The sequence below is a fragment of the Leucopleurus acutus genome (genome assembly GCF_964270905.1).
Source record: "Leucopleurus acutus genome assembly, chromosome: 12".
NCBI classification, from domain to species: Eukaryota; Metazoa; Chordata; class Mammalia; order Artiodactyla; family Delphinidae; genus Leucopleurus; species Leucopleurus acutus.
This window is the reverse complement of record NC_139154.1, coordinates 49,768,542-49,780,131: the sequence shown is the minus strand read 5'-3', so window position 1 is coordinate 49,780,131 and position 11,590 is coordinate 49,768,542. Positions and strand designations below refer to the sequence as shown.

Genomic DNA, 11,590 nt, shown 5'->3' with positions numbered 1-11,590 from the left:
TATGAATAATGTTATTTACCATGTGCCTTACATTTACCATGTGCCTTACATTGTTTTAAGAACGTTATAATATCTTTTCATTTAATATGTGTAGCTCATCCTTAAGATTATCCACATTTTACAGATAAACATAAGCTTATAGTTATTATTTAAATATAGATGTTTTATAGGTTTTGAAGTAGTAGTGCCTGGGAGGATATATGCTACTTATCCCTTAGGCTAGAACTACTTAAAATAATGTACATATTCTAAATAACATTTTACATATTTTTCGTTCTGTGGAAAAATTTAGTCTAAAATCTCTGCCTTTTTAGACTTTACAGCCTATAGTAGAGATAGACATTAAATAATCACACAAATATAAAACTAAAACTGTTATAAATACTTCAGAGAAGTACAGGATTTAGTAGAGGTTTTGCTCTGATCAGGTAATTACCTATGCAAATGTCAATTGAGCTGAGACCTGAAGGGCAGGTAAGAGTTAACTACAGCAGGGAAAATGAGAACAAAAAAGGCCAGTGATGGGGTTGACTGAAAGATAGGTAGGGGTCAGGCCATGGAGGATCTTGTAGACCTGTTAAGGAGTTTGTCTATCCTAAGAAAAATGGGGTGCTATTGAAAGATTTCATGAAGTAAGTGGTAACATGCTTAGATCTGTGTTTTGGAAAAAAATCACTCTGGTTGCATCTGGAGAACTGATTGAATCATAAGCGGAGTAGTCTTCTGGTACCATTTCTAAATGGTAAGTATTCGAACACTCATACAATAATAATGGCTTTAAAGTTTTCATAACATTTCCAGATCTATAGACGCTCTGATGTATATTTGTAGATTCCATCATGGAATACTCCCCTTTCTTCTGCCTTTCTATTTAACTACTAGTGAAATTCTGTCCTTCATTTATTGTTTTGAATGCAGGCCCTAATTGTACTTCTTGGAGAAGGGGCTGACTTAAGAGCAAAGAAAAGTTGTGCCTTCTCCTATTTCATGTAGAATGGCTTCTGTTCAGTACACTATGCTCAGTAGATGCTGAACTGAACAAGAGCTAACAGTGTCCATTCTAATAATGAGTTGAAAACCAAACTATATAAGCAAATAAACATTTATTTATATAGTTAATCAAAGTCCAGCTTAAGCCCTTTATCCATCTCTCCATTGAACACTAAGCATGTTTATAATCTGGCTTGTGGGACAGGTGCCTTCTTCTAAAGTTAGCTTTCTATGTTCATTTCTGGTTCTCATTTACCATAATATAAACTCCTAGAGATTTGTGAGTGGTTCACAGCTGTCTTCCCAGTAACTTCCAAAGGCCCTGACTTTTCCACCCAGTAAATCAGTAAAAGTTTGCTGATGGCTTGAAGCTTACACTGGATCAGGTGTTATTTCATCTGCTGACTTGGTTGTTCTAGGGGGAAATTTAAGTATATAGCTCGCAGGTTGTGGAAGACTTTGAGTTTAAACTTTATACTTCAGAGTCAGTAGGGAACTTCTGAAGTTTCCATGGTCATGTAAAAGCAGATACTTTTTAAAGTTAGTCTGTTAGTGGTGTCTGAGTATTTAAAGGAAGGAAAATATTAAATCAGAAATGTCATAGTAATACATAGTATACAACTATGAGGTAATCTGTATTAATATACAACTATGAGGGGTGGAAAAGGGGCAAGTGTAAAAAAATATTGTGAAGGAAGAACCAGATAAGCTGGTGGTTCATTGGATGTAGAGGGAGAGAAGCTATATGTATTCAAACTTTCATCTACTGTTCAGGCAAACAACTACTGTTTGCCTTATTTCTCTGGGCAAACAGGATTCAGCCCAGCTCATAAATAACTTCCTTGGAACAGCCTTCACTATGTCTCTCACCCTACAGAATTGATTCTGAAATCTTTTGTGCTCATAAATGTTGACCATATAGTTAGCATTGCCCTTATCACATCATTAATTTATAAGCCCTGATTATGCCTTCGTTAAGGATTTTAAATTGGGATGACTAGAACAGTGGTAATGACAAAAGTAAATAAGGAAGTTCAGAGAAGGATTTATTTCTGAGGAAAAATTATTTGGTTTTAGATTGCATAATGGAATGTCTTGTGCCTGCCTGCGTGACCCAGGACTAAGGTTTGGTATACTGCTTTTTTCCCTTGGCTTCACTCTAAAATCTGGGGAGTCCTCAGATAATACATAATAATATGTACCCATGTCTCAGATATACTAGCCTAGGTTAAGACAGCATAAGGTAAAGAGAAACAATATAGTTCAGTAAGTATAAAAATGTGCTGTCTATTCAGATAGAACTGGGTTCTCATCTTGCTGTTTTCATTGTTGCTGTTTTACTTTGCAGCTGTGACTTTTCTGAGTTTGTTTCTTCATCAGTAAAATGAATGTCATAGTGGCACTTCAGGATTTCTTGTGGGGGGTCAGGTGTTAAATGAGACTACCTTCATAAGGTGGCTAGCACGTGATTGGTGATTGTGATGCATGTAAGTTTGTAAAGAATGCCTCATCTATCTCATCCCTCTCATCTATCTCCCATCTATCTATCTCCCACAACCTTATCAAAATCAACTATTTTATTCTTAGTAAATGTCATAAACATGTTTATGTAAAACTTGTTCATTGAACGTGTTGTTTTGAGAAAAAATCTTAAGGCAGAAAAACATGTTTTTAACCTGAAAAGCAAGAAGTTGCTTGCGTTTGAAAGAAGGATGGAAGCATCGATACCAGCTATTGGTAAGTTTTATCATAAAAGCCTAAGCAGAGCATCAGCTCTTTGTGTTTCTCCTGGAGAATGAATTGAGTTGTCTGTAGCCACAAACCTTAGGTGATTCCAACCACCTTATATAGACTGGAGGAAGAAAGTTTTGCTGGTAGAGGCCATTTACTGAGCATCAAAACAGCTGCTGAGGCAGTAAGAGACCACTGTTCCTGATAATACCATGTTACCCTTAATCCTCTCCACCCCCCGTTAGCCCACTGACTTGTTAAGCCTACTGAGGGAAAATGAATGTAAACGTTTATTGGTCAAGTGTATGTATGACCAATAATTTTTCTTTGTATTGCCTACCCTCTGTCATCCTGAAACAATAGGTTTTACATTTAACCTTGAATTCCCACTCAGAACAAAACACAAATGAGTAAATACTTATTTCTTCCTATAAAGGACCTATATATCCTAAACCAGGGTGTCAGGGCTTTCATCCAGGGACAGGAAGAAAGCACAGTTCCATTTACAACTGCCCTAAGTCAAGTGCCCCACTTTTCACCCAAAATCCCTCAAAGACCTGCTTTCCTTTTTTTCCTCGAAGCAAGCTGACTAGCAGAGCCCCTTACACCCTGGGTGCACTCTGATTTCCCATTGAAATATCAAAGCCTAAACATAGGGTGTGACTACTTTTGATATATAAGGCATTAGTTTGAATAAAATATAAGTGCTTCTGTTCTGCTTTCGTTAAATATGTGTTCAAATTATGGTTGGAATTCTCTCCCAGTTCACTCCATACAACCTTTCATCAGGGACTTTGTTCTTTTTTTTGTTTGTTTAATCTAATTTATTTTTTTATACAGCAGGTTCTTATTAGTCATCAATTTTCTACACATAAGTGGATACATGTGAATCCCAATCGCCCAATTCATCCCACCACCACCACCACTTGCCTGCGGCTTTCCCTCCTTGGTGTCCATACGTTTGTTCTCTACATCTGTGTCTCAATTTGTGCCCTGCAAACCGGTTCATCTGTACCATTTTTCTAGGTTCCACATATATGCATTAATATACGATATTTGTTTTTTTCTTTCTTACTTCACTTTGTATGACAGTCTCTAGATCCATCCACGTCTCAACAAATGACCCAATTTCATTCCTTTTTATGGCTGAGTAATATTCCATTGTATATATGTAGCACATCTTCTTTATCCATTCGTCTGTCAATGGGCATTTAGGTTGCTTCCATGACCTGGCTATTGTAAATAGTGCTGCAATGAACATTGGGGTGCATGTGTCTTTTTGAATTATGGTTTTCTCTGGGTATATGCCCAGTAGTGGGATTGCTGGATCATATGGTAATTCTACTTTTAGTTTTTTAAGGAACCTCCATACTGTTCTCCATAGTGGCTGTATCAATTTACATTCCCACCAACAGTGCAAGAAGGTTCCCTTTTCTCCACACCCTCTCCAGCATTTGTTGTTTGTAGATTTTCTGATGATGCCCATTCTAACTGGTGTGAGGTGATACCTCATTGTAGTTTTGATTTGCATTTCTGTAATAATTAGTGATCTTGAGCAGCTTTTCATGTGCTTCTTGGCCATCTGTATGTCTTCTTTGGAGAAATGTCTATTTAGGTCTTCTGCCCATTTTTGGGTTGGGTTGTTTGTTTAATATTGAGCTGCATGAGCTGTTTATATGTTTTGGAGATTAATCCTTTGTTGATTTGTTTGCAAATGTTTTCTCCCATTCTGAGGGTTGTCTTTTTGTCTTCTTTATGGTTTCCTTTGCTGTGCAAAAGCTTTGAAGTTTCATTAGGTCCCATTTGTTTATTTTTGTTTTCATTTCCATTACTCTAGGAGGTGGGTCAAAAAGGATCTTGCTGTGATTTATGTCAAAGAGTGTTCTTCCTATGTTTTCCGCTAAGAGTTTTATAGTGTCTGGTCTTACATTTATAACTCTTTAATTCATTTGGAGTTTATTTTTGTGTATGGTGTTAGGTAGTGTGCTAATTTCATTCTTTTACATATAGCTCTCCAGTTTTCCCCGCACGACTTATTGAAGAGGCTTTCTTTTCTCCATTGTATATCTTTGCCTCCTTTGTCATAGATTAGTTGACCATAGGTGCGTGGGTTTATCTCTGGGCTTTCTATCTTGTTCCATTGATCTGTGTTTCTGTTTTTGTGCCAGTACCATATTGTCTTGATTACTGTAGCTTTGTGGTATAGTCTGAAGTCAGGGAGTCTGATTCCTCCAGCTATTCGGGGTCTTTTGTGTCTCCATACAAATTTTAAGATTTTTTTGTTCTAGTTCTGTAAAAAATGCCATTGGTAATTTGATAGGGATTGCATTGAATCTGTAGATTGCTTTGGATAGTATAGTCATTTTCACAATACTGATTCTTCCAATCCAAGAACATGGTATATCTCTCCATCTGTTGGTATCATCTTTAATTTCTTTTATCAGTGTCTTATAGTTTTCTGCATACAGGTCTTTTGTCTCCCTAGGTAGGTTTATTCCTAGGTATTTTATTCTTTTTGTTGCTATGGTAAATAGGAGTGTTCCCTTAATTTCTCTTTAAGATTTTTCATCATTAGTGTAGAGGAATGCAAGAGATTTCTGTGCATTAATTTTGTATGCTGCAACTTTACCAAATTCATTGATTAGTTCTAGTAGTTTTCTAGTGGCATCTTTAGGATTCTCTATGTATAGTATCATGTTATCTGCAAACAGTGTCAGTTTTACTTCTTTTTTTCCAATTTGTATTCCTTTTATTTCTTTTTCTTCTCTGATTGCCATGGCTAGGACTTCCAAAACTATGTTGAATAAGAGTGGCAAGAGTGGACATCCTTGTCTTGTTCCTGATTTAGAGGAAATGCTTTCAGTTTTTCACCATTGAGAATGACGTTTGCTGTGGGTTTGTCATAGATGGCCTTTATTATGTTGAGGTAGGTTCCCTCTATGCCCACTTTCTGGAGGGTTTTTATTATAAATGGGTGTTGAATTTCTCAAAAGCTTTTTCTGCATCTATTGAGATGATCCTATGGTTTTTATTCTTCAATTTGTTAATATGGTGTATCACATTGATTGATTAGCATATATTGAAGAATCCTTGCATCCTTGGGATAAATCCCACTTGATCATGGTGTATGATCCTTTTAATGTGTTGTTGGATTCTGCTTGCTAGTATTTTGTTGAGGATTTTTGCATCTATATTCATCAGTGATATTGGTCTATAATTTTCTTTTTTTGTAGTATCTGTTTCTGGTTTTGGTGTCAGGGTGATGGTGGCCTCATAGAATGAGTTTGGGAGTGTTCCTTCCTCCTCAGTTCTTTGGAAGAGTTTGAGAAGGATGTGTGTTAGCTCTTCTGTAAATGTTTCATAGAATTCACCTGTGAAGCCATCTGGTCCTAGACTTTTGTTTGTTGGAAGATTTTTAATCACAGTTTCAATTTCGTGACTTGTGATTGGTCTGTTCATATTTTCTATTTCTTCCTGGTTCAGTCTTGGGAAGTTATACCTTTCTAAGAATTTGTCCATTTCTTCCAGGTTGTCCATTTTATTGGCATAGAGTTGCTTGTAGTAGTCTCTTAGGATGCTTTGTATTTCTGCAGTGTCTGTTGTAACTTCTCCTTTTTCATTTCTTTTTTTTTTTTTTTTTTTTTTTGCGGTACGTGGGCCTCTCACTATTGTGGGCTCTCCCGTTGCGGAGCACAGGCTCCGGACGCGCAGGCTCAGCGGCCATGGCTCACGGGCCTAGCTGCTCCGCAGCATGTGGGATCTTCCTGGACCTGGGCACGAACCCGCGTCCCCTGCATCGGCAGGCGGACTCTCAACCACTGCACCACCAGGGAAGCCCATTTCTAATTTTATTGATTTGAGTCCTCTCCCTCTTTTTCTTGATGAGTCTGACTATTGGTTTATCAATTTTCTTTATCTTCTCAAAGAACCAGCTTTTAGTTTTATTGATCTTTGCTATTGTTTTCTTTGTTTCCATTTCATTTATTTCTGCTCTGATCTTTATGATTTCTTTCTTTCCGCTAACTTTGGGTTTTGTTTGTTCTTCTTTCTCTAGTTCCTTTAGGTGTAAGGTTAGATTGTTTGAGATTTTTCTTGTTTCTTGAGGTAGGCTTGTATAGCTATAAACTTCCCTCTTAGAACTGCTTTTGCTGCATCCCATAGGTTTTGGATCGTCGTGTTTTCATTGTCATTTGTCTCTAGGTATTTTTTGATTTCTTCTTTGATTTCTTCAGTGATCTCTTGGTTATTTAGTAACGTATTGTTTAGCCTCTACGTGTGTGTGTCTTTTTTACGGTTTTTTCCCTGTAATTCATTTCTAATCTCATAGCGTTGTGGTCAGAAAAGATGCTTGATATGATTTCAGTTTTCTTAAATTAACTGAGGCTTGATTTGTGACCCAAGATGTGATCTATCCTGGAGAATGTTTCGTGCACACTTGAGAAGAAAGTGTAATCTGCTGTTTTTGGATGGAATGTTCTATAAATATCAGTTAAATCTATCTGGTCTATTGTGTCATTTAAAGCTTGTGTTTCCTTATTTATTTTCATTTTGGATGATCTGTCCATTGGTGTAAGTGAGGTGTTACAGTCCCCCACTAGTACTGTGTTACTGTCGATTTCCTCTTTTATAGCTGCTAGCAGTTGCCTTATGTATTGAGGTGCTCCTATGTTGGGTGCATATACATTTATAATTGTTATATCTTCTTCTTTGATTGATCCTTTGATCATTATGTAGTGTCCTTCCTTGTCTCTTGTAACATTCTTTATTTTAAAGTCTATTTTTTCTGATATGAGTATTGCTACTTCAGCTTTCTTTTGATTTCCAGTTGCATGGACTATCTTTTTCCATCCCCTCACTTTCATTCGTATGTGTCCCTAGGTCTGAAGTGGGTATCTTGTGGACAGCATATATATGGGTCTTGTTTTTGTATCCATTCAGCCAGCCTGTGTCTTTTGATTGGAGCATTTAATCCATTTACATTTAAGGTAATTATCGATATGTATGTTCATATAACCATTTTCTTAATTGTTTTAGGCTTGTTTTTTTTTTTTTTTTTTTTTTTTTTTGCAGTACGCGGGCCTCTCACTGCTGCGGCCTCTCCCGCAGTGGAGCACAGGCTCCGGACGCGCAGGCCCAGCGGCCATGGCTCACGGGCCCAGCCGCTCTGCGGCATGTGGGATCCTCCCGGACTGGGACACAAACCCGCGTCCCCTGCATCGGCAGGCGGACTCTCAACCACTGCGCCACCAGGGAAGCCCTAGGCTTGTTTTTTAGGTCCTTTTCTTCTCTTGTGTTTTCCACTTAGAAAAGTTCCTTTAGCATTTGTTGTAGAGCTGGTTTGGTGGTGCTGAATTCTCTTAGCTTTTGCTTATCTGTAAAGCTTTTGATTTCTCCATAGAATCTGAATGAGATCCTTGCCGGGTAGAGTAATCTTGGCTGTAGTTTCTTCCCTTTCATTACTCTAAGTATATCATGCCACTCCCTTCTGGCTTGTAGAGTTTCTGCTGAGAAATCAGCTGTTAACCTTATGGGAGTTCCTTTGTATGTTATTTGTCATTTTTCCCTTGCTGCTTTCAATACGTTTTCTTTGTCTTTAATTTTTGCCAATTTGATTACTATGTGTCTCGGTGTGTTCCTCCTTGAGTTTATCCTATATGGGACTCGCTGCACTTCCTGGACTTGGGTGGCTATTTCCTTTCCTGTGTTAGGGAAGGTTTCGACTATAATGTCTTCAAATATTTTCTCTGGTCTTTTTTCTCTCTCTTCTCCTTCTGGGACCCCTATAATGCAAATGTTGTTGTGTTTAATGTTGTTGCAGAGGTCTCTTAGGCTGTCTTCATTTCTTTTCATTCTTTTTTCTTTTTTCTGTTCCACAGCAGTGAATTCCACCACTCTGTCTTCCAGGTCAGTTATCCGTTCTTCTGCCTCAGTTATTCTGCTACTGATTCCTTCTAGTGTATTTTTCATTTCAGTTACTGTATTGTTCATCTCTGTTCTTTAATTCTTCTAGGTCTTTGTTAAACTTTTCTTGCATCTTCTCGATCTTTGCCTCCATTCTTTTTCCGAGGTCCTGGATCATCTTCACTATCATTATTCTGAATTCTTTTTCTGGAAGGTTGCTTATCTCCACTTCATTTAGTTGTTTTTCTGGGGTTTTATCTTGTTCCTTCATGTGGTACATAGCCCTCTGCCTTTTCATCTTGTCTGTCTCTCTCTGAATGTGATTTTTGTTCCACAGGCTGCAGGATTGTAGTTCTTCTTGCTTCTGCTGTCTGCCCTCTGGTGGATGAGGCTATCTAAGAGGCCTGTGCAAGTTTCCTGATGGGAGGGACTGGTGGTGGGTAGAGCTGACTGTTGCTCTGGTGGGCAGAGCTCAGTAAAACTTTAATCCGCTTGACTGCTGATGGGTGGGGCTGGGTTCCCTCCCTGTTGGTTGTTTGGCCTGAGGCAACCCAACACTGGAGCCTACCTGGGCTCTTTGGTGGGGCTAATGGCAGACTCTGGGAGGGCTCACTCCAAGGAGTTCTTCCCAGAACTTATGCTGCCAGTGTCCTTGTCCCCATGGTGAGCCACAGCCACCCCCCACCTCTGCAGGAGACCCTCCAACACTAGCAGGTAGGTCTGGTTCAGTCTCCCCTGGGGTCCCTGCTCCTTCCCCTGGGTCCCAATGCGCACACTACTTTGTGTGTGCCCTCCAAGAGTGGAGTCTCTTTCTCCCCGAGTCCTGTTGAAGTCCTGCAATCAAATCCCGCTAGCCTTCAAAGTCTGATTCTCTAGGAATTCCTCCTCCCGTTGCCCGACCCCCAGGTTGGGAAGCCTGACGTGGGGCTCAGAACCTTCACTCCAGTGGGTGGACTTCTGTAGTATAAGTGTTCTCCAGTTTGTGAGTCACCCACCCAGCAGTTAAGTGGTTTGATTTTACTGTGATTGCGCCCCTCCTACTGTCTCATTGTGGGTTCTCCTTTGTCTTTGGATGTGGGGTATCTTTTTTGGTGAGTTCCAGTGTCTTCCTGTCAATGATTGTCCAGCAGCTAGTTGTGATTCTGGTGTTCTCACAAGAGGGAGTGAGAGCACGTCCTTCTACTCCGCCATCTTGGTTCAGGGCCAGGGACTTCGTTCTTAATGCTTTCACCAATTCTTTAGTCCTTAGCAATCTGCTAGAAGACTTCTGTGGCAGCTTATTTTCACTACTGAAGGCAGGATTTCATCAAAGGGGGTAGCAAAGCATCACAGGAATTCAGGTTGTAGTAGAGTCAAACCGGGGTTCAAGTGTCACTCTCTCAGTCATCTTGGGCAAATGATTTAACCTCTCTAAGCCTCTGTTTCCTTATGTACAAAGTGGAGATACTAGTATTTACCTTGGGGTTGGCTGTGAATATTAAGTGAGGTTATGAATGTAAAATCCTTAACACATTGCATGGAACATTTTAAATATCTAGTAAATCTTACCTGTTATGAGGATCAAAGACTGTAGGCAAAGGGGCTAGGAGAGAGGGGAAGGATGCTAAAAGGAAACTCTTATCATTTAGCCTATGATAGACCCTATTTACTTTCAAATATGAGTGAACAAATAAAAATGCTTGGAGGTGTTACAAGGGAAGAGACTATACTGTCAGTCAAATTTGTTCAGTGATTACTATGGCCAGGGAATGGAACAGAAATAGGCAAGACCCCTACCTTCAGGAGTCTTAAGAGTCTAGTTTCTCAGTAAAACTTCAGTAGCCACTGCTAATCTCATAAGAATGTGGTAAAAATAAATAGGTGAAACTCTGAAATAATGTGAGTCTCATTATAGAATTAGGGAGAACCATAAGAAATCTGCCAGTCCCATCTTCAGATGGGTGAAAATCTGGGACAAAGTCATTATAAGAAGTAAAAAGGATCACTGCTGGTAGAATGTCATTCTGGTTCTGTTTCAAATCGAGAAATGTCAGAGAAGTACTCAACCTTTATAAATAATAATTTAAATGAAAATTAGGGTGTGGTTGACAAAGTATTTCCAGTTCATGCGATTATTTTCAAATTAATATAAAATACCATTGTTCAAAACCACTTAAATCCCAACAAAACAGAAATATGCAAATAAATTGTGGTACTTATAGCATGTCATGACTAAAAATCAGGTTTTCAAAGACTAAATAATGACATCGGGAAATGCTTTATGGGAAGTGAAAAAAAAAAGCAAGCATAGATACATTATGGTTCTATTTTTGAAAATAGAAATAGAAAAGTGTATAGTATTACACAGCTATAGTAACCAAAACAGTATGGTATTGGCATAAAAACAGACACGTAGATCAGTGGAACAGAATGGAGAGCCCAGAGATAAACGCACACATATGGTTAATTTATGATAAAGAAGTCAAAAATATATTGGGAAAAGATAGTCTCTTCAATAAATGGGGTTGGAAAAACTGGACAGCCACATGTGAAAGAATGAAACTGGACCACTATCTTTCACCATGCACAAAAATTAATTCAAAATGGATTAAAGACTTGAATGTAAGACCTGAAACCACAAAACTCCTAGAAGAAACAGTGGGTAAGGTCCTTGACATTGGTCTTGGCAACTGTTGTTTGGATTTCACACCAAAAGCAAAGGCAACAAATGCAAAAATAAACAGTGGGACTACATCAAACTAAAAAGCTTCTGTACAGTATAGGAAACCATCAACAAAATGAAAAGGCAACCTACCAAATGGGAGAAAATATTTGCAAATCATGTATCTGACAAGGGGGTTAATATCCAAAATATATAAAGAACTCATACAACTCAACAGAAAAAAAAATCCAATTAAAAAATGGTCAGGGCTTCCCTGGTGGCTCAGTGGTTGAGAGTCTGCCTGATGCAGGGGACACGGGTTCGTGC

The 11,590-nt window shown here is 38.7% G+C and overlaps 1 protein-coding gene across 1 annotated transcript in view; it reads right to left on the bottom strand.

Moving 5' to 3' along the window:
* Window positions 1–11,590, bottom strand: part of SPDYA (speedy/RINGO cell cycle regulator family member A) — a 31,641-nt gene that overhangs the window by 543 nt on the left and 19,508 nt on the right. The window lies entirely within an intron of this gene.